Source organism: Cetorhinus maximus, chromosome 12 (genome assembly GCF_964194155.1).
Source record: "Cetorhinus maximus chromosome 12, sCetMax3.hap1.1, whole genome shotgun sequence".
Classification (NCBI taxonomy): Eukaryota; Metazoa; Chordata; class Chondrichthyes; order Lamniformes; family Cetorhinidae; genus Cetorhinus; species Cetorhinus maximus.
Window position 1 is genome coordinate 21,875,903 of NC_135890.1, and position 25,171 is coordinate 21,901,073.

Genomic DNA, 25,171 nt, shown 5'->3' on the forward strand with positions numbered 1-25,171 from the left:
ATCAGCACGTGTTTCACGGCAATTATTCAGTATGTGTTTCACTGTGATTAATCAGCGAGTGTTCCACTGTGATCAATCAGCACGTGTTTCACTGCGATCAATCAGCACGTGTTTCACTGCGATCAATCAGCACGTGTTCCACTGTGATCAATCAGCACGTGCTTCACTGCGATCAATCAGCACATGTTTCACTGCGATCAATCAGCACGTGTTTCACTGTGAATAATCAGCACATGTTTCACTGCGATCAATCAGCATGAGTTTCACTGTGATTAATCAGCGAGTGTGTAACGGTGATCAATCAGCATGTGTTTCACTGTGATTAATCAGCACGTGTTTCACTGCGATCAATCAGCCTGTGTTTCACTGCGATCAATCAGCATGTGTTTCACTGTGATCAATCAGCACGTGTTTCTCTGCGATCAATCAGTACGTTTTTCACCGTGATCAATCAGCACTTGTTTCACTGCGATCAATCAGCACGTGTTTCACTGCGATGAATCAGCACGTGTTTCGCTGTGATTAATCAGCGAGTGTTTCACTGTGATTAATCAGCACGTGTTTCACTGCGATCAATCAGCATGTCTTTCACTGCGATCAATCAGCACGTGTTTCACTGCCATCAATCAGCACGTGTTTCACTGTGATTAATCAGCGAGTGTTTCAGTGCGATCAATCAGCACGTGTTTCACTGTGATTAATCAGCGAGTGGTTCACTGTGATCAATCAGCATGTGTTTCACTGTGATCAATCAGTATGTGTTTCACAGTGATTAATCAGCACGTGTTTCACTGTGATCAATCAGCACGTGTTTCACTGTGATCAATCAGCATGTGTTTCACTGCGATCATTCAGCACGTGTTTCACGGTGCTTAATCAGCGACTGTTTCACTGTGATCAATCAGCGAGTGTTTGACTGCGATCAATCAGCATGTGTTTCACTGCGATCAATCAGCATGAGTTTCACTGTGATTAATCAGCGAGTGTTTCACTGAGATCAATCAGCACGTGTTTCACTGCGATCAATCAGCATGTGTTTCACTGCGATCAATCAGCACGTGTGTCACTGCGATCAATCAGCGTGAGTTTCACTGTGATTAATCAGCGAGTGTGTAACGGTGATCAATCAGCATGTGTTTCACTGCGATCAATCAGCACGTATTTCACTGCGATCAATCAGCACGTTTTTCACTGTGATCAATCAGCACGAGTTTCACGGCAATCAATCAGCACGTGTTTCACGGCGATCAATCATCACGTGTTTCACGGAGATCAATCAGCACGTGTTTCACGGCAATTATTCAGTATGTGTTTCACTGTGATTAATCAGCGAGTGTTTCACTGGGATCATTCAGCATGTGTTGCACTGCGATCTATCAGCACGTATTTCACTACGATGAATCAGAGTATGTTTAATTGTGATCAATCAGCTCCTGTTTCACTGTGATCAATTAGCACGCGGTTCACTGCGATCAATCAGCACGTGTTCCACTGTGATCAATCAGCACGTGTTTCACTGCGATCAATCAGCACGTGTTTCACTGCGATCAATCAGCACGTGTTCCACTGTGATCAATCAGCACGTGCTTCACTGCGATCAATCAGCACATGTTTCACTGCGATCAATCAGCACGTGTTTCACTGTGATTAATCAGTGAGTGTTTCACTGTGATTAATCAGCGAGAGTTTCACTGCGATCAATCAGCATGTGTTTCACTGTGATCAATCAGCACGTGTTTCGCTGCGATCAATCAGCATGAGTTTCACGGTGATTAATCAGCTAGAGTTTCACTGCGATCAATCAGCATGTGTTCCACTGTGATCAATCAGCACGTGTTTCACTGCGATCAACCAGCATGTCTTCACTGCGATCAATCAGCACGTGTTTCACTGTGATTAATCAGCTAGTGTTTCAATGCGAACAATCAGCACGTGTTTCACTGTGATTGATCAGCGAGTGTTTCCGTGTGATCAATCAGCATGTGTTTCACCGAGATCAATCAGCACGTGTTTCACTGTGATTAATCAGCGATTGTTTCACCGCGATCAATCAGCACGTGTTTCACTGTGATTAATCAGCACGTGTTTCACTGCGATCAATCAGCATGTGTTTCACTGCGATCAATCAGCATGTGTTTCACTGTGATCAATCAGCATGTGTTTCTCTGCGATCAATCAGTACGTTTTTCACCGTGATCAATCAGCACTTGTTTCACTGCGATCAATCAGTACGTGTTTCACTGCGATGAATCAGCACGTGTTTCACTGTGATTAATCAGCGAGTGTTTCACTGTGATTAATCAGCACGTGTTTCACTGCGATCAATCAGCATGTCTTTCACTGCGATCAATCAGCACGTGTTTCACTGCCATCAATCAGCACGTGTTTCACTGTGATTAATCAGCGAGTGTTTCACTGCGATCAATCAGCACGTGTTTCACTGTGATTAATCAGCGAGTGGTTCACTGTGATCAATCAGCATGTGTTTCACTGTGATCAATCAGTATGTGTTTCACAGTGATTAATCAGCACGTGTTTCACTGTGATCAATCAGCACGTGTTTCATTGTGATCAATCAGCATGTGTTTCACTGCGATCATTCAGCACGTGTTTCACGGTGCTTAATCAGCGACTGTTTCACTGTGATCAATCAGCGAGTGTTTGACTGCGATCAATCAGCATGTGTTTCACTGCGATCAATCAGCATGAGTTTCACTGTGATTAATCAGCGAGTGTTTCACTGCGATCAATCAGCACGTGTTTCACTGCGATCAATCAGCACGTGTTTCACTGTGATCAATCAGCACGTGTTTCACCGTGATCAATCAGCATGTGTTTCACTGCGATCAATCAGCACGTGTGTCACTGCGATCAATCAGCATGAGTTTCACTGTGATTAATCAGCGAGTGTGTAACGGTGATCAATCAGCATGTGTTTCACTGCGATCAATCAGCACGTATTTCACTGCGATCAATCAGCACGTTTTTCACTGTGATCAATCAGCACGAGTTTCACGGCAATCAATCAGTACGTGTTTCACGGCGATCAATCATCACGTGTTTCACGGAGATCAATCAGCACGTGTTTCACGGCAATTATTCAGTATGTGTTTCACTGTGATTAATCAGCGAGTGTTTCACTGGGATCATTCAGCATGTGTTGCACTGCGATCTATCAGCACGTATTTCACTACGATGAATCAGAGTATGTTTAATTGTGATCAATCAGCTCCTGTTTCACTGTGATCAATTAGCACGCGGTTCACTGATATCAATCAGCACGTGTTCCACTGTGATCAATCAGCACGTGTTTCACTGCGATCAATCAGCACGTGTTTCACTGCGATCAATCAGCACGTGTTCCACTGTGATCAATCAGCACGTGCTTCACTGCGATCAATCAGCACATATTTCACTGCGATCAATCAGCACGTGTTTCACTGTGATCAATCAGCACATGTTTCACTGCGATCAATCAGCACGTGTTTCACTGTGATTAATCAGTGAGTGTTTCACTGTGATTAATCAGCGAGAGTTTCACTGCGATCAATCAGCATGTGTTTCACTGTGATCAATCAGCACGTGTTTCGCTGCGATCAATCAGCATGAGTTTCACGGTGATTAATCAGCGAGAGTTTCACTGCGATCAATCAGCATGTGTTCCACTGTGATCAATCAGCACGTGTTTCACTGCGATCAACCAGCATGTCTTCACTGCTATCAATCAGCACGTGTTTCACTGTGATTAATCAGCTAGTGTTTCAATGCGAACAATCAGCACGTGTTTCACTGTGATTGATCAGCGAGTGTTTCCGTGTGATCAATCAGCATGTGTTTCACCGAGATCCATCAGCACGTGTTTCACTGTGATTAATCAGCGATTGTTTCACCGCGATCAATCAGCACGTGTTTCACTGTGATTAATCAGCACGTGTTTCACTGCGATCAATCAGCATGTGTTTCACTGCGATCAATCAGCATGTGTTTCACTGTCATCAATCAGCATGTGTTTCTCTGCGATCAATCAGTACGTTTTTCACCGTGATCAATCAGCACTTGTTTCACTGCGATGAATCAGCACGTGTTTCACTGTGATTAATCAGCGAGTGTTTCACTGTGATTAATCAGCACGTGTTTCACTGCGATCAATCAGCATGTCGTTCACTGCGATCAATCAGCACGTGTTTCACTGCCATCAATCAGCACGTGTTTCACTGTGATTAATCAGCGAGTGTTTCACTGCGATCAATCAGCACGTGTTTCACTGTGATTAATCAGCGAGTGGTTCACTGTGATCAATCAGCATGTGTTTCACTGTGATCAATCAGTATGTGTTTCACAGTGATTAATCAGCACGTGTTTCACTGTGATCAATCAGCACGTTTTTCACTGTGATCAATCAGCATGTGTATCACTGAGATCATTCAGCACGTGTTTCACGGTGCTTAATCAGCGACTGTTTCACTGTGATTAATCAGCGAGTGTTTCACTGCGATCAATCAGCATGTGTTTCACTGCGATCAATCAGCATGAGTTTCACTGTGATTAATCAGCGAGTGTTTCACTGCGATCAATCAGCACGTGTTTCACTGCGATCAATCAGCACGTGTTTCACTGTGATCAATCAGCACGTGTTTCACTGCGATCAATCAGCACGTGTTTCACTGCGATCAATCAGCACGTGTGTCACTGCGATCAATCAGCATGAGTTTCACTGTGATTAATCAGCGAGTGTGTAACGGTGATCAATCAGCATGTGTTTCACTGCGATCAATCAGCACGTGTTTCACTGTGATCAATCAGCACGTGTGTCACTGCGATCAATCATCACGTGTTTCACGGAGATCAATCAGCACGTGTTTCACGGCAATTATTCAGTATGTGTTTCACTGTGATTAATCAGCGAGTGTTCCACTGTGATCAATCAGCACGTGTTTCACTGCGATCAATCAGCACGTGTTTCACTGCGATCAATCAGCACGTGTTCCACTGTGATCAATCAGCACGTGCTTCACTGCGATCAATCAGCACATGTTTCACTGCGATCAATCAGCACGTGTTTCACTGTGAATAATCAGCACATGTTTCACTGCGATCAATCAGCATGAGTTTCACTGTGATTAATCAGCGAGTGTGTAACGGTGATCAATCAGCATGTGTTTCACTGTGATTAATCAGCACGTGTTTCACTGCGATCAATCAGCATGTGTTTCACTGCGATCAATCAGCATGTGTTTCACTGTGATCAATCAGCACGTGTTTCTCTGCGATCAATCAGTACGTTTTTCACCGTGATCAATCAGCACTTGTTTCACTGCGATCAATCAGCACGTGTTTCACTGCGATGAATCAGCACGTGTTTCACTGTGATTAATCAGCGAGTGTTTCACTGTGATTAATCAGCACGTGTTTCACTGCGATCAATCAGCATGTCTTTCACTGCGATCAATCAGCACGTGTTTCACTGCCATCAATCAGCACGTGTTTCACTGTGATTAATCAGCGAGTGTTTCAGTGCGATCAATCAGCACGAGTTTCACTGTGATTAATCAGCGAGTGGTTCACTGTGATCAATCAGCATGTGTTTCACTGTGATCAATCAGTATGTGTTTCACAGTGATTAATCAGCACGTGTTTCACTGTGATCAATCAGCACGTGTTTCACTGTGATCAATCAGCATGTGTTTCACTGCGATCATTCAGCACGTGTTTCACGGTGCTTAATCAGCGACTGTTTCACTGTGATCAATCAGCGAGTGTTTGACTGCGATCAATCAGCATGTGTTTCACTGCGATCAATCAGCATGAGTTTCACTGTGATTAATCAGCGAGTGTTTCACTGAGATCAATCAGCACGTGTTTCACTGCGATCAATCAGCATGTGTTTCACTGCGATCAATCAGCACGTGTGTCACTGCGATCAATCAGCGTGAGTTTCACTGTGATTAATCAGCGAGTGTGTAACGGTGATCAATCAGCATGTGTTTCACTGCGATCAATCAGCACGTATTTCACTGCGATCAATCAGCACGTTTTTCACTGTGATCAATCAGCACGAGTTTCACGGCAATCAATCAGCACGTGTTTCACGGCGATCAATCATCACGTGTTTCACGGAGATCAATCAGCACGTGTTTCACGGCAATTATTCAGTATGTGTTTCACTGTGATTAATCAGCGAGTGTTTCACTGGGATCATTCAGCATGTGTTGCACTGCGATCTATCAGCACGTATTTCACTACGATGAATCAGAGTATGTTTAATTGTGATCAATCAGCTCCTGTTTCACTGTGATCAATTAGCACGCGGTTCACTGCGATCAATCAGCACGTGTTCCACTGTGATCAATCAGCACGTGTTTCACTGCGATCAATCAGCACGTGTTTCACTGCGATCAATCAGTACGTGTTCCACTGTGATCAATCAGCACGTGCTTCACTGCGATCAATCAGCACATGTTTCACTACGATCAATCAGCACGTGTTTCACTGTGATTAATCAGTGAGTGTTTCACTGTGATTAATCAGCGAGAGTTTCACTGCGATCAATCAGCATGTGTTTCACTGTGATCAATCAGCACGTGTTTCGCTGCGATCAATCAGCATGAGTTTCACGGTGATTAATCAGCGAGAGTTTCACTGCGATCAATCAGCATGTGTTCCACTGTGATCAATCAGCACGTGTTTCACTGCGATCAACCAGCATGTCTTCACTGCGATCAATCAGCACGTGTTTCACTGTGATTAATCAGCTAGTGTTTCAATGCGAACAATCAGCACGTGTTTCACTGTGATTGATCAGCGAGTGTTTCCGTGTGATCAATCAGCATGTGTTTCACCGAGATCAATCAGCACGTGTTTCACTGTGATTAATCAGCGATTGTTTCACCGCGATCAATCAGCACGTGTTTCACTGTGATTAATCAGCACGTGTTTCACTGCGATCAATCAGCATGTGTTTCACTGCGATCAATCAGCATTTGTTTCACTGTGATCAATCAGCATGTGTTTCTCTGCGATCAATCAGTACGTTTTTCACCGTGATCAATCAGCACTTGTTTCACTGCGATCAATCAGCACGTGTTTCACTGCGATGAATCAGCACGTGTTTCACTGTGATTAATCAGCGAGTGTTTCACTGTGATTAATCAGCACGTGTTTCACTGCGATCAATCAGCATGTCTTTCACTGCGATCAATCAGCACGTGTTTCACTGCCATCAATCAGCACGTGTTTCACTGTGATTAATCAGCGAGTGTTTCACTGCGATCAATCAGCACGTGTTTCACTGTGATTAATCAGCGAGTGGTTCACTGTGATCAATCAGCATGTGTTTCACTGTGATCAATCAGTATGTGTTTCACAGTGATTAATCAGCACGTGTTTCACTGTGATCAATCAGCACGTGTTTCATTGTGATCAATCAGCATGTGTTTCACTGCGATCATTCAGCACGTGTTTCACGGTGCTTAATCAGCGACTGTTTCACTGTGATCAATCAGCGAGTGTTTGACTGCGATCAATCAGCATGTGTTTCACTGCGATCAATCAGCATGAGTTTCACTGTGATTAATCAGCGAGTGTTTCACTGCGATCAATCAGCACGTGTTTCACTGCGATCAATCAGCACGTGTTTCACTGTGATCAATCAGCACGTGTTTCACCGTGATCAATCAGCATGTGTTTCACTGCGATCAATCAGCACGTGTGTCACTGCGATCAATCAGCATGAGTTTCACTGTGATTAATCAGCGAGTGTGTAACGGTGATCAATCAGCATGTGTTTCACTGCGATCAATCAGCACGTATTTCACTGCGATCAATCAGCACGTTTTTCACTGTGATCAATCAGCACGAGTTTCACGGCAATCAATCAGCACGTGTTTCACGGCGATCAATCATCACGTGTTTCACGGAGATCAATCAGCACGTGTTTCACGGCAATTATTCAGTATGTGTTTCACTGTGATTAATCAGCGAGTGTTTCACTGGGATCATTCAGCATGTGTTGCACTGCGATCTATCAGCACGTATTTCACTACGATGAATCAGAGTATGTTTAATTGTGATCAATCAGCTCCTGTTTCACTGTGATCAATTAGCACGCGGTTCACTGCGATCAATCAGCACGTGTTCCACTGTGATCAATCAGCACGTGTTTCACTGCGATCAATCAGCACGTGTTTCACTGCGATCAATCAGCACGTGTTCCAATGTGATCAATCAGCACGTGCTTCACTGCGATCAATCAGCACATGTTTCACTGCGATCAATCAGCACGTGTTTCACTGTGATCAATCAGCACATGTTTCACTGCGATCAATCAGCACGTGTTTCACTGTGATTAATCAGTGAGTGTTTCACTGTGATTAATCAGCGAGAGTTTCACTGCGATCAATCAGCATGTGTTTCACTGTGATCAATCAGCACGTGTTTCGCTGCGATCAATCAGCATGAGTTTCACGGTGATTAATCAGCGAGAGTTTCACTGCGATCAATCAGCATGTGTTCCACTGTGATCAATCAGCACGTGTTTCACTGTGATTAATCAGCGAGTGTTTCACTGCGATCAATCAGCACGTGTTTCACTGTGATTAATCAGCGAGTGGTTCACTGTGATCAATCAGCATGTGTTTCACTGTGATCAATCAGTATGTGTTTCACAGTGATTAATCAGCACGTGTTTCACTGTGATTAATCAGCGAGTGGTTCACTGTGATCAATCAGCATGTGTTTCACTGTGATCAATCAGTATGTGTTTCACAGTGATTAATCAGCACGTGTTTCACTGTGATCAATCAGCACGTGTTTCACTGTGATCAATCAGCATGTGTATCACTGAGATCATTCAGCACGTGTTTCACGGTGCTTAATCAGCGACTGTTTCACTGTGATTAATCAGCGAGTGTTTCACTGCGATCAATCAGCATGTGTTTCACTGCGATCAATCAGCATGAGTTTCACTGTGATTAATCAGCGAGTGTTTCACTGCGATCAAGCAGCACGTGTTTCACTGCGATCAATCAGCACGTGTTTCACTGTGATCAATCAGCACGTGTTTCACTGCGATCAATCAGCACGTGTTTCACTGCGATCAATCAGCACGTGTGTCACTGCGATCAATCAGCATGAGTTTCACTGTGATTAATCAGCGAGTGTGTAACGGTGATCAATCAGCATGTGTTTCACTGCGATCAATCAGCACGTGTTTCACTGTGATCAATCAGCACGTGTGTCACTGCGATCAATCATCACGTGTTTCACGGAGATCAATCAGCACGTGTTTCACGGCAATTATTCAGTATGTGTTTCACTGTGATTAATCAGCGAGTGTTCCACTGTGATCAATCAGCACGTGTTTCACTGCGATCAATCAGCAAGTGTTTCACTGCGATCATTCAGCACGTGTTCCACTGTGATCAATCAGCACGTGCTTCACTGCGATCAATCAGCACATGTTTCACTGCGATCAATCAGCACGTGTTTCACTGTGATCAATCAGCACATGTTTCACTGCGATCAATCAGCATGAGTTTCACTGTGATTAATCAGCGAGTGTTTCACTGCGATCAATCAGCACGTGTTTCACTGTGATTAATCAGCGAGTGGTTCACTGTGATCAATCAGCATGTGTTTCACTGTGATCAATCAGTATGTGTTTCACAGTGATTAATCAGCACGTGTTTCACTGTGATCAATCAGCACGTGTTTCACTGTGATCAATCAGCATGTGTATCACTGAGATCATTCAGCACGTGTTTCACGGTGCTTAATCAGCGACTGTTTCACTGTGATTAATCAGCGAGTGTTTGACTGCGATCAATCAGCATGTGTTTCACTGCGATCAATCAGCATGAGTTTCACTGTGATTAATCAGCGAGTGTTTCACTGCGATCAATCAGCACGTGTTTCACTGCGATCAATCAGCACGTGTTTCACTGTGATCAATCAGCACGTGTTTCACTGCGATCAATCAGCACGTGTTTCACTGCGATCAATCAGCACGCGTGTCACTGCGATCAATCAGCATGAGTTTCACTGTGATTAATCAGCGAGTGTGTAACGGTGATCAATCAGCATGTGTTTCACTGCGATCAATCAGCACGTGTTTCACTGTGATCAATCAGCACGTGTGTCACTGCGATCAATCATCACGTGTTTCACGGAGATCAATCAGCACGTGTTTCACGGCAATTATTCAGTATGTGTTTCACTGTGATTAATCAGCGAGTGTTCCACTGTGATCAATCAGCACGTGTTTCACTGCGATCAATCAGCACGTGTTTCACTGCGATCAATCAGCACGTGTTCCACTGTGATCAATCAGCACGTGCTTCACTGCGATCAATCAGCACATGTTTCACTGCGATCAATCAGCACGTGTTTCACTGTGATCAATCAGCACATGTTTCACTGCTATCAATCAGCATGAGTTTCACTGTGATTAATCAGCGAGTGTGTAACGGTGATCAATCAGCATGTGTTTCACTGTGATTAATCAGCACGTGTTTCACTGCGATCAATCAGCATGTGTTTCACTGCGATCAATCAGCATGTGTTTCACTGTGATCAATCAGCACGTGTTTCTCTGCGATCAATCAGTACGTTTTTCACCGTGATCAATCAGCACTTGTTTCACTGCGATCAATCAGCACGTGTTTCACTGCGATGAATCAGCACGTGTTTCACTGTGATTAATCAGCGAGTGTTTCACTGTGATTAATCAGCACGTGTTTCACTGCGATCAATCAGCATGTCTTTCACTGCGATCAATCAGCACGTGTTTCACTGCCATCAATCAGCACGTGTTTCACTGTGATTAATCAGCGAGTGTTTCACTGCGATCAATCAGCACGTGTTTCACTGTGATTAATCAGCGAGTGGTTCACTGTGATCAATCAGCATGTGTTTCACTGTGATCAATCAGTATGTGTTTCACAGTGATTAATCAGCACGTGTTTCACTGTGATCAATCAGCACGTGTTTCACTGTGATCAATCAGCATGTGTTTCACTGCGATCATTCAGCACGTGTTTCACGGTGCTTAATCAGCGACTGTTTCACTGTGATCAATCAGCGAGTGTTTGACTGCGATCAATCAGCATGTGTTTCACTGCGATCAATCAGCATGAGTTTCACTGTGATTAATCAGCGAGTGTTTCACTGAGATCAATCAGCACGTGTTTCACTGCGATCAATCAGCACGTGTTTCACTGTGATCAATCAGCACGTGTTTCACTGCGATCAATCAGCATGTGTTTCACTGCGATCAATCAGCACGTGTGTCACTGCGATCAATCAGCATGAGTTTCACTGTGATTAATCAGCGAGTGTGTAACGGTGATCAATCAGCATGTGTTTCACTGCGATCAATCAGCACGTATTTCACTGCGATCAATCAGCACGTTTTTCACTGTGATCAATCAGCACGAGTTTCACGGCAATCAATCAGCACGTGTTTCACGGCGATCAATCATCACGTGTTTCACGGAGATCAATCAGCACGTGTTTCACGGCAATTATTCAGTATGTGTTTCACTGTGATTAATCAGCGAGTGTTTCACTGGGATCATTCAGCATGTGTTGCACTGCGATCTATCAGCACGTATTTCACTACGATGAATCAGAGTATGTTTAATTGTGATCAATCAGCTCCTGTTTCACTGTGATCAATTAGCACGCGGTTCACTGCGATCAATCAGCACGTGTTCCACTGTGATCAATCAGCACGTGTTTCACTGCGATCAATCAGCACGTGTTTCACTGCGATCAATCAGCACGTGTTCCAATGTGATCAATCAGCACGTGCTTCACTGCGATCAATCAGCACATGTTTCACTGCGATCAATCAGCACGTGTTTCACTGTGATCAATCAGCACATGTTTCACTGCGATCAATCAGCACGTGTTTCACTGTGATTAATCAGTGAGTGTTTCACTGTGATTAATCAGCGAGAGTTTCACTGCGATCAATCAGCATGTGTTTCACTGTGATCAATCAGCACGTGTTTCGCTGCGATCAATCAGCATGAGTTTCACGGTGATTAATCAGCGAGAGTTTCACTGCGATCAATCAGCATGTGTTCCACTGTGATCAATCAGCACGTGTTTCACTGCGATCAACCAGCATGTCTTCACTGCGATCAATCAGCACGTGTTTCACTGTGATTAATCAGCTAGTGTTTCAATGCGAACAATCAGCACGTGTTTCGCTGTGATTGATCAGCGAGTGTTTCCGTGTGATCAATCAGCATGTGTTTCACCGAGATCAATCAGCACGTGTTTCACTGTGATTAATCAGCGATTGTTTCACCGCGATCAATCAGCACGTGTTTCACTGTGATTAATCAGCACGTGTTTCACTGCGATCAATCAGCATGTGTTTCACTGCGATCAATCAGCATGTGTTTCACTGTGATCAATCAGCATGTGTTTCTCTGCGATCAATCAGTACGTTTTTCACCGTGATCAATCAGCACTTGTTTCACTGCGATCAATCAGCACGTGTTTCACTGCGATGAATCAGCACGTGTTTCACTGTGATTAATCAGCGAGTGTTTCACTGTGATTAATCAGCACGTGTTTCACTGCGATCAATCAGCATGTCTTTCACTGCCATCAATCAGCACGTGTTTCACTGTGATTAATCAGCGAGTGTTTCACTGCGATCAATCAGCACGTGTTTCACTGTGATTAATCAGCGAGTGGTTCACTGTGATCAATCAGCATGTGTTTCACTGTGATCAATCAGTATGTGTTTCACAGTGATTAATCAGCACGTGTTTCACTGTGATCAATCAGCACGTGTTTCATTGTGATCAATCAGCATGTGTTTCACTGCGATCATTCAGCACGTGTTTCACGGTGCTTAATCAGCGACTGTTTCACTGTGATCAATCAGCGAGTGTTTGACTGCGATCAATCAGCATGTGTTTCACTGCGATCAATCAGCATGAGTTTCACTGTGATTAATCAGCGAGTGTTTCACTGCGATCAATCAGCACGTGTTTCACTGCAATCAATCAGCACGTGTTTCACTGTGATCAATCAGCACGTGTTTCACTGTGATCAATCAGCACGTGTTTCACTGCGATCAATCAGCACGTGTGTCACTGCGATCAATCAGCATGAGTTTCACTGTGATTAATCAGCGAGTGTGTAACGGTGATCAATCAGCATGTGTTTCACTGCGATCAATCAGCACGTATTTCACTGCGATCAATCAGCACGTTTTTCACTGTGATCAATCAGCACGAGTTTCACGGCAATCAATCAGCACGTGTTTCACGGCGATCAATCATCACGTGTTTCACGGAGATCAATCAGCACGTGTTTCACGGCAATTATTCAGTATGTGTTTCACTGTGATTAATCAGCGAGTGTTTCACTGGGATCATTCAGCATGTGTTGCACTGCGATCTATCAGCACGTATTTCACTACGATGAATCAGAGTATGTTTAATTGTGATCAATCAGCTCCTGTTTCACTGTGATCAATTAGCACGCGGTTCACTGCGATCAATCAGCACGTGTTCCACTGTGATCAATCAGCACGTGTTTCACTGCGATCAATCAGCACGTGTTTCACTGCGATCAATCAGCACGTGTTCCACTGTGATCAATCAGCACGTGCTTCACTGCGATCAATCAGCACATGTTTCACTGCGATCAATCAGCACGTGTTTCACTGTGATCAATCAGCACATGTTTCACTGCGATCAATCAGCACGTGTTTCACTGTGATTAATCAGTGAGTGTTTCACTGTGATTAATCAGCGAGAGTTTCACTGCGATCAATCAGCATGTGTTTCACTGTGATCAATCAGCACGTGTTTCGCTGCGATCAATCAGCATGAGTTTCACGGTGATTAATCAGCGAGAGTTTCACTGCGATCAATCAGCATGTGTTCCACTGTGATCAATCAGCACGTGTTTCACTGCGATCAACCAGCATGTCTTCACTGCGATCAATCAGCACGTGTTTCACTGTGATTAATCAGCTAGTGTTTCAATGCGAACAATCAGCACGTGTTTCACTGTGATTGATCAGCGAGTGTTTCCGTGTGATCAATCAGCATGTGTTTCACCGAGATCAATCAGCACGTGTTTCACTGTGATTAATCAGCGATTGTTTCACCGCGATCAATCAGCACGTGTTTCACTGTGATTAATCAGCACGTGTTTCACTGCGATCAATCAGCATGTGTTTCACTGTCATCAATCAGCATGTGTTTCTCTGCGATCAATCAGTACGTTTTTCACCGTGATCAATCAGCACTTGTTTCACTGCGATCAATCAGCACGTGTTTCACTGCGATGAATCAGCACGTGTTTCACTGTGATTAATCAGCGAGTGTTTCACTGTGATTAATCAGCACGTGTTTCACTGCGATCAATCAGCATGTCTTTCACTGCGATCAATCAGCACGTGTTTCACTGCCATCAATCAGCACGTGTTTCACTGTGATTAATCAGCGAGTGTATCACTGCGATCAATCAGCACGTGTTTCACTGTGATTAATCAGCGAGTGGTTCACTGTGATCAATCAGCATGTGTTTCACTGTGATCAATCAGTATGTGTTTCACAGTGATTAATCAGCACGTGTTTCACTGTGATCAATCAGCACGTGTTTCATTGTGATCAATCAGCATGTGTTTCACTGCGATCATTCAGCACGTGTTTCACGGTGCTTAATCAGCGACTGTTTCACTGTGATCAATCAGCGAGTGTTTGACTGCGATCAATCAGCATGTGTTTCACTGCGATCAATCAGCATGAGTTTCACTGTGATTAATCAGCGAGTGTTTCACTGCGATCAATCAGCACGTGTTTCACTGCGATCAATCAGCACGTGTTTCACTGTGATCAATCAGCACGTGTTTCACTGTGATCAATCAGCACGTGTTTCACTGCGATCAATCAGCACGTGTGTCACTGCGATCAATCAGCATGAGTTTCACTGTGATTAATCAGCGAGTGTGTAACGGTGATCAATCAGCATGTGTTTCACTGCGATCAATCAGCACGTATTTCACTGCGATCAATCAGCACGTTTTTCACTGTGATCAATCAGCACGAGTTTCACGGCAATCAATCAGCACGTGTTTCACGGCGATCAATCATCACGTGTTTCACGGAGATCAATCAGCACGTGTTTCACGGCAATTATTCAGTATGTGTTTCACTGTGATTAATCAGCGAGTGTTTCACTGGGATCATTCAGCATGTGTTGCACTGCGATCTATCAGCACGTATTTCACTACGATGAATCAGAGTATGTTTAATTGTGATCAATCAGCTCCTGTTTCACTGTGATCAATTAGCACGCGGTTCACTGCGATCAATCAGCACGTGTTCCACTGTGATCAATCAGCACGTGTTTCACTGCGATCAATCAGCACGTGTTTCACTGCGATCAATCAGCACGTGTTCCACTGTGATCAATCAGCACGTGCTTCACTGCGATCAATCAGCACATATTTCACTGCGATCAATCAGCACGTGTTTCACTGTGATCAATCAGCACATGTTTCACTGCGATCAATCAGCACGTGTTTCACTGTGATTAATCAGTGAGTGTTTCACTGTGATTAATCAGCGAGAGTTTCACTGCGATCAATCAGCATGTGTTTCACTGTGATCAATCAGCACGTGTTTCGCTGCGATCAATCAGCATGAGTTTCACGGTGATTAATCAGCGAGAGTTTCACTGCGATCAATCAGCATGTGTTCCACTGTGATCAATCAGCACGTGTTTCACTGCGATCAACCAGCATGTCTTCACTGCGATCAATCAGCACGTGTTTCACTGTGATTAATCAGCTAGTGTTTCAATGCGAACAATCAGCACGTGTTTCACTGTGATTGATCAGCGAGTGTTTCCGTGTGATCAATCAGCATGTGTTTCACCGAGATCCATCAGCACGTGTTTCACTGTGATTAATCAGCGATTGTTTCACCGCGATCAATCAGCACGTGTTTCACTGTGATTAATCAGCACGTGTTTCACTGCGATCAATCAGCATGTGTTTCACTGCGATCAATCAGCATGTGTTTCACTGCGATCAATCAGCATGTGTTTCTCTGCGATCAATCAGTACGTTTTTCACTGTGATCAATCAGCACTTGTTTCACTGCGATCAATCAGCACGTGTTTCACTGCGATGAATCAGCACGTGTTTCACTGTGATTAATCAGCGAGTGTTTCACTGTGATTAATCAGCACGTGTTTCACTGCGATCAATCAGCATGTCGTTCACTGCGATCAATCAGCACGTGTTTCACTGTGATTAATCAGCGAGTGGTTCACTGTGATCAATCAGCATGTGTTTCACTGTGATCAATCAGTATGTGTTTCACAGTGATTAATCAGCACGTGTTTCACTGTGATCAATCAGCACGTGTTTCACTGTGATCAATCAGCATGTGTATCACTGAGATCATTCAGCACGTGTTTCACGGTGCTTAATCAGCGACTGTTTCACTGTGATTAATCAGCGAGTGTTTCACTGCGATCAATCAGCATGTGTTTCACTGCGATCAATCAGCATGAGTTTCACTGTGACTAATCAGCGAGTGTTTCACTGCGATCAATCAGCACGTGTTTCACTGCGATCAATCAGCACGTGTTTCACTGTGATCAATCAGCACGTGTTTCACTGCGATCAATCAGCACGTGTTTCACTGCGATCAATCAGCACGTGTGTCACTGCGATCAATCAGCATGAGTTTCACTGTGATTAATCAGCGAGTGTGTAACGGTGATCAATCAGCATGTGTTTCACTGCGATCAATCAGCACGTGTTTCACTGTGATCAATCAGCACGTGTGTCACTGCGATCAATCATCACGTGTTTCACGGAGATCAATCAGCACGTGTTTCACGGCAATTATTCAGTATGTGTTTCACTGTGATTAATCAGCGAGTGTTCCACTGTGATCAATCAGCACGTGTTTCACTGCGATCAATCAGCACGTGTTTCACTGCGATCAATCAGCACGTGTTCCACTGTGATCAATCAGCACGTGCTTCACTGCGATCAATCAGCACATGTTTCACTGCGATCAATCAGCACGTGTTTCACTGTGATCAATCAGCACATGTTTCACTGCGATCAATCAGCACGTGTTTCACTGTGATTAATCAGCGAGAGTTTCACTGCGATCAATCAGCACGTGTTTCGCTGCGATCAATCAGCATGAGTTTCACGGTGATTAATCAGCGAGAGTTTCACTGCGATCAATCAGCATTTGTTCCACTGTGATCAATCAGCACGTGTTTCACTGCGATCAATCAGCATGTGTTTCACTGCGATCAATTAGCACGTGTTTCACTGTGATCAATCAGCATTTGTTTCACTGCGATCAATCAGCACGTGTTTCACGGTGATCAATCAGCACGTGATTCACGGCGATCAATCAGCAGGTGTTTCACGGCGATCAATCAGCATGTGTTTCACGGTGATCAATCGGCATGTGTTTCACAGCGATCAATGAGCACATGTTTCACTGCGATCAATCAGCACGTGCTTCACTGTGATCAATCAGCATGTGTTTCACTACGATCAATCAGCACGTGTTTCTCGGCGATTAATGAGCACGTGTTTCACTGCGATCAATCAGCACGTGTTTAACGGCGATCAATCAGGACGTGTTTCACTGCGATCTATCAGCAGGTGTTTCACGGCGATCAATCAGCATGTGTTTCACTGTGATTAATCATCCAGTGTTTCACTGTGATCAGTCAGCATGTGTTTCACTGCGATCATTCAGCATTTGTTTCACTGCGATCAATCAAAATGTGTTTCACTGCGATCAATCAGCATGTGTTTCACTGCGGTAAATCAGCACGTGTTTTACTGCGATCAATCAGCATGTGTTTCACTGCGACTAATCAGCGAGTGTTTCATGGTGATCCATCAGCATTTATTTCACTGCGATCACTCAGCACTTGTTTCAATGCGATCAATCAGCACGTGTTTCACTGCAATCATTCAGCACGTGTTTCACCGCGATCAATCAACATGTGTTTCACGGAGATCAATCAGCACGTGTTTCACTGCGATCAATCAGCACGTGTTTCACGGCGATCAATCAGCACTTGTTTCACGGCGACCAATCAGCACGTGTTTCATGGCGATCAATAAGCACGTGTTTCACAGCGATCAATCAGCACGTGTTTCACTGCGATCAATCAGCACGTGTTTCACTGTGATTAATCAGCGAGTGTTTCACTGCGATCAATCAGCATGTGATTCACTGCCATCAATCAGCACGTGTTTCACTGCCATCAATAAGCATGTGTTTCACTGCGAAAAATCAGCATGAGTTTCACTGTGATTAATCATCGAGTGTATCACTGCGATCAATCAGCACGTGCTTCACTGTGATCAATCAGCACGTGTTTCACTGTGAACTATCAGCACGTGTTTCACTGCGATCAATCAGCACATATTTCACTGCGATCAATCAGCGTGTGCTTCACTGTGATCAATCAGCACATATTTGACTGCAATCAATCAACACGTGTTTCGCTGTGATGAATCAGCACGTGTCTCACTGCGATCAATCAGCACGTGTTTCACTGCGATCAATCAACATGTGATTCACTGCGATCAATCAGCATGTGTTTCACTGTGATTAATCAGCGAGTGTTTCACAGCGATCAATCAGCATTTGATTCACTGTGATCAATTATCACGTGTTTCACTGCGATCAATCAGCATGTGTTTCACTGTGATTAATCTGCGAGTGTTTCACTGCGATCAATCAGCCTGTGTTTCACTGCGATCAATCAGCACGTATTTCACTGCGATCAATCAGCGTGTGCTTCACTGTGATCAATCAGCACATGTTTCACTGCGATCAATCAGCACGTGTTTCGCTGTGATGAATCAGCACGTGTTTCACTGCAATCAATCAGCACGTGTTTCACTGCGATCAATTCGCACGTGTTTCACTGCAATCAATCAGCACGTGTTAAACTGCGATCAATCAGCACATGTTTAACTGCAATCAATCAGCACGTGTTTCATTGCAATAAATCAGCGCGTTTCACTTTTATCAAGCAGCATGTGTTTCACCACACTCAATCAGCACGTGTTTCATTGTTTTCATTCAGCACGTGTTTTACGGCGATCAATCAGCACGTGTTTCACGGCAATCAATCAGCACGTGTTTCACGGCGATCAATCAGCACGTGTTTCACTGCGACCAATCAGCACGTGTTTCACTGCGATCAATCAGCACGTGTTTCACTTCGATCAGTCAGCATGTGTTTCACAGCGATCAATCAGCATGTGTTTCACTGCAATCAATCAGCACGTGTTTCACTGTGATTAATCAGCGAGTGTTTCACAGCGATCAATAAGCACGTGTTTCACGGCAATCACTCAGCACGTGTTTCACTGCGATCAATCAGCACGTGTTTCATGGCGATCAATCAGCACGTGTTTCACAGCGATCAATCATCACGTGTTTCACCGCGAACAATCAGCATGTGTTTCACTGTGATTAATCTGCGAATGTTTCAATGTGATCAATCAGCACGTGTTTCACGGCGATCAATCAGCACTTGTTTCACCGCGGTCAATCAGCATGTGTTTCACTGTGATTAATCAGCGAGTGTTTCACTACCATCAATCAGCACGTGTTTCACTGCGATCAATCAGCATGTGTTTCACTGCGATTAATCAGAGAGTGTTTCACTGCCATCAATCAGCACGTGTTTCACTGCGATCAATCAGCATGTGTTTCACTGCGATTAATCAGAGAGTGTTTCACTGCGATCAATCAGCATGTGTTTCACTGTGATCAATCAGCGAGTGTTTCACTGTGATTAATCAGCGAGTGTTTCACTGCGATCAATCAGCATTTGTTTCACTGTGATCAATCAGCATGTGTTTTACGGCGATCAATCAGCATGTGTTTCACTGTGATTAATCAGCGAGTGTTTCACTGCGATCAATCAGCACGTGGTTCACTGCGATCAATCTGCACGTGTTTAACTGTGATCAATCAGCACGTGTTCCACCGAGATCAATCTGCGCATGTTTCACTGCGATCAATCAGCACGTGTTTCACGTCGATCAATCAGCACGTGTTTCACGGCGATCAATCAGCACATGTTGCACGGAGATCAATCAACACGTGTTTCACGGCGATCAATCAGCACGTGTTTCACGGCGATCAATCAGCACGTGTTTCACTGCGATCAATCAGCCCGTGTTTCACTGCGATCAATCAGCACATGTTTCACTATTATCAATCAGCACGTGTTTCGCTGTGATGAATCAGCACATGTTTCATTGCAATCAATCAGCGCCTGTTTCACTGTGATCAACCAGCACGTGTCTCAGCGAGATCAACACGCACATGTTTCACTGCCATCAACCAGCACGTGTTTCACTGCGATCAATCAGCTCGTGTTTCACGGCATTCAATAAGCATGTGTTTCACGGCGATCAATCAGCACGTGTTTCACTGCGATCAATCAGCACGTGTTTCACATCGATCAGTCAGCATGTGTTTCACAGCGATCAATCAGCATGTGTTTCACTGCAATCAATCAGCACGTGTTTCACTGTGATTAATCAGCGAGTGTTTCACAGCGATCAATAAGCACGTGTTTCACGGCAATCACTCAGCACGTGTTTCACTGCGATCAATCAGCACGTGTTTCACGGCGATCAATCAGCACGTGTTTCACAGCGATCAATCACCACGTGTTTCACCGCGAACAATCAGCATGTGTTTCACTGTGATTAATCTGCGAATGTTTCAATGTGATCAATCAGCACGTGTTTCACGGCGATCAATCAGCACTTGTTTCACCGCGGTCAATCAGCATGTGTTTCACTGTGATTAATCAGCGAATGTTTCACTACCATCAATCAGCACGTGTTTCACTGCGATCAATCAGCATGTGTTTCACTGCGATTAATCAGAGAGTGTTTCACTGCGATCAATCAGCACGTGTTTCACTGCGATCAATCAGCATGTGTTTCACTGCGATTAATCAGAGAGTGTTTCACTGCGATCAATCAGCATGTGTTTCACTGTGATCAATCAGCGAGTGTTTCACTGTGATTAATCAGCGAGTGTTTCACTGCGATCAATCAGCATTTGTTTCACTGTGATCAATCAGCATGTGTTTTACGGCGATCAATCAGCATGTGTTTCACTGTGATTAATCAGCGAGTGTTTCACTGCGATCAATCAGCACGTGGTTCACTGCGATCAATCTGCACGTGTTTAACTGTGATCAATCAGCACGTGTTCCACCGAGATCAATCTGCGCATGTTTCACTGCGATCAATCAGCACGTGTTTCATTGCGATCAATCAGCACGTGTTTCACTAAAATCAATTAGCACGTGTTTCATTGCAATAAATCAGGGCGTGTTTCACATTTATCAATCAGCATGTTTTTCACCGCACTCAGTCAACACGTGTTTCAGTGCAATCAATCAGCATGTGTTTCACTGTGATTAATCAGCACGTGTTTCACTGTGATCAATCAGCACGTGTTTCACCGCGATCAATCAGCAAGTGTTTCACTGCGATCAATCAGCACGTTTCACTGCAATCAATCAGCAAGTGTTTCACGGCGATCAATCAGAACGTGTTTCACGGCGATCAATCAGCACGTGTTTCTCGGCGATCAATCAGCACGTGTTTCACGGCGATCAATCAAAACGTGTTTCACTGCGATCAATCAGCAAGTGTTTCACGGCGATCAATCAGCACATCTTTCACTGCGTTCAATCAGCACGTGTTTCACGGCGATCAGTCAGCACGTGTTTCACTGCGATCAATCAGCACGTGTTTCACTGCGATCGATCAGCATGTGTTTCACTTTGATTAATCAGCGAGTGGTTCACTGCGATTAATCAGCATCTGTTTCACTGCGATCAATCATCACGTATTTCACTGTGATCAATCAGCACGTGCTTCACAGTGATCAATCATCATGTGTTTTGCTGTGATGAATCAGCACATGTTTCATTGCAATCAATCAGCGTCTTTTTCACTGTGATCAATCAGCACGTGTTTCACCGAGATCAATCAGCACGTGTTTCACTGCGATCAATCAGCACGTGTTTCACTGCGATCAATCAGCACGTGTTTCACAGCGATCAATCAGCACGTGTTTCACTGCGATCAATCTGCACATGTTTCACTGCGATCAATCAGCACGTGATTCACTGCAGTGAATCAGCACGTGCTTCAGTGCAATCAATCAGCACGCGTTTCATTGTTATCAATCAGCACGTGTTTTAGGCGATCAATCAGCACATGTTTCTCTGCGATCAATAAGCACGTGATTCACTGAGATGAATCAGCACGTTTTCACGGCAATCAATAAGCACGTGTTTCACGGCGATAAATCAGCACGTGTTTCACGGCGATCAATCAGCACGAGTTTCACCGCGATCAATCAGCATGTGTTTCATTGTGATTAATCAGTGAGTGTTTCACTGCGATCAATCAGCACGTGTTTCACTGCGATCAATCAGCGTGTGCTACACTGTGATCAATAAGCTCGTGTTTCACAGCGATCAATCAGGACGTGTTTCAAGGCGATCAATCAGCACGTGTTTCACTGCGATCAATCAGCACGTGTTTCACTGCGATCAATCAGCCCGTGTTTCACTGCGATCAATCAGCATGTGTTTCACTGGGATCAATCAGCATGTGTTTCACTGTGATTAATCAGCAAGTGTTTCACTACAATCAATAAGCATGTGTTTCACTGCGATCAATCAGAATCTGATTCACTGCGATCAATCAGCATGTGTTTCACTGTGATTAATCAGCACGTGTTTCACTGTGATCAATCAGCACGTGTTTCACCGCGATCAATCAGCATGTGTTTCACTGCGATCAATCAGCACGTTTCACTGCGATCAATCAGCACGTGTTTCACGGCGATCAATCAGAACGTGTTTCACGGCGATCAATCAGCACGTGTTTCACGGCGAACAATCAGCACGTGTTTCACGGCGATCAATCAAAACGTGATTCACTGCGATCAATCAGCAAGTGTTTCACGGCGATCAATCAGCACATCTTTCACTGCGTTCAATCAGCACGTGTTTCACGGCGATCAATCAGCACGTGTTTCACTGCGATCAATCAGCACGTGTTTCACTGCGATCAATTAGCACGTGTTTCACTGCGATCAATCAGCATGTGTTTCACTTTGATTAATCAGCGAGTGGTTCACTGCGATTAATCAGCATGTGATTCACTGCGATCAATCAGCACGTATTTCACTGTGATCAATCAGCACGTGTTTCACCGAGATCAATCAGCACGTGTTTCACTGCGATCAATCAGCACGTGTTTCACGGCGATCAATCAGGACGTGTTTCACTGCGTTCAATCAGCACGTGTTTCACGGCGATCAATCAGCACGTGTTTCACTGCGATCAATCAGCACGTATTTCACTGTGATCAATCAGCACGTGCTTCACTGTGATCAATCATCACGTGTTTCACTGCGATCAATCAGCACTTGTTTCACTGCGATCAATCAGCACGTGTTTCACGTCGATCAATAAGCACATGTTTCACGGCGATCAATCAGCACGTGTTTCACTGCGATCAGTCAGCACGTGTTTCACTGCGATCAATCAGCACGTGTTTCACGGCGATCAATCAGCACGTGTTTCACTGCGATCAATCAGCACGTGTTTCACGGCGATCAATCAGCACGTGTTTCACCATGATCAATCAGCATGTGTTTCAGTGTGATCAATCAGCACGTGTTTCACTACGATGAATCAGCGTGTGTTTCACTGTGAACAATCAGCTTGTGTTTCACTGTGATCAATCAGCACGTGTTTCGCTATGGTCAATCAGCACATGTTTCATTGCAATCAATCAGCGCCTGTTTCACTGTGATCAATCAGCACGTGTTTCATTGCAATCAATCAGCGCCTGTTTCACTGTGATCAATCAGCACATGTTTCATTGCAATCAATCAGGGTCTTTTTCACTGTGATCAATCAGCACGTGTTTCACCGAGATCAATCAGCACATGTTTCACTGCGATCAATAAGCAAGTGTTTCACTGTGATCAATCAGCACGTGTTTCACTGCGATCAATCAGCACGTGTTTCACGGCGATCAATAAGCACATGTTTCATGGTGATCAATCAGCACGTGTTTCACTGCGATTAATCAGCACGTGTTTCACGGCGATCAATGAGCACGTGTTTCACAGCGATCAATCAGCACGTGATTCACCGCGATCAATCAGCATGTGTTTCACTGTGAATAATCAGCGAGTGTTTCACTGTCTTCAATCAGCACGTGTTTCACTGCGATCAATCAGCACGTGTTTCACTGTGATCAAGCAGCACGTGTTACACTGTGATCAATCAGCACGTGTTTCACGGCGATCAATAAGCACGTGTTTCACGGCGATCAATCAGCACGTGATTCACGGCGATCAATCAGCACGTGTTTCACTGCGATCAATCAGCACATGTTTCACGGCGATCAATCAGCACGTGTATCACCGCGATCAATCAGCACGTATTTAACTGCGATCAATCAGCACGTGTTTCACTATGATCAATCAGCACATGTTTCATTGCGATCAATCAGCGCCTGCTTCACTGTGATCAATCAACACGTGTTTCATTGCAATCAATCAGCGCCTGTTTCACTGTGATCAATCAGCACGTGTTTCATTGCAATCAATCAGTGCCTGTTTCAGTGTGATCAATCAGCACGTGTTTCACCGAGATTAATCTGCACATGTTTCACTGCGATCAATCAGCACGTGATTCACCGCAGTGAATCAGCACGTGCTTCAGTGCAATCAATCAGCACGTGTTTCATTGTTATCAATCAGCACGTGTTTTATGGCGATCAATCAGCACATGTTTCACGGCGATCAATCAGCACGTGTTTCACTGCGATCAATCAGCACGGGTTTCATGGCGCTCAATCAGCACGTGTTTCACGGCGATCAATCAGCACGTGTTTCACGGTGATCAATCAGCATGTGTTTCACGGCGATCAATCAGCTCGTGTTTCACTGCGATCAATAAGCACTTGTTTAACGGCGATCAATGAGCACGTGTTTCAAGGCGATCAATCAGCACGTGCTTCACGGTGATCAATCAGCACGTGATTCACTGCGATCAATCAGCACGT

General features: G+C 44.4%; 1 protein-coding gene across 2 annotated transcripts in view; it reads right to left on the reverse strand.

The window, feature by feature from the left end:
• The window catches only part of shank3a (SH3 and multiple ankyrin repeat domains 3a), a 1,183,771-nt gene that overhangs the window by 988,796 nt on the left and 169,804 nt on the right, over positions 1-25,171 (reverse strand). The window lies entirely within an intron of this gene.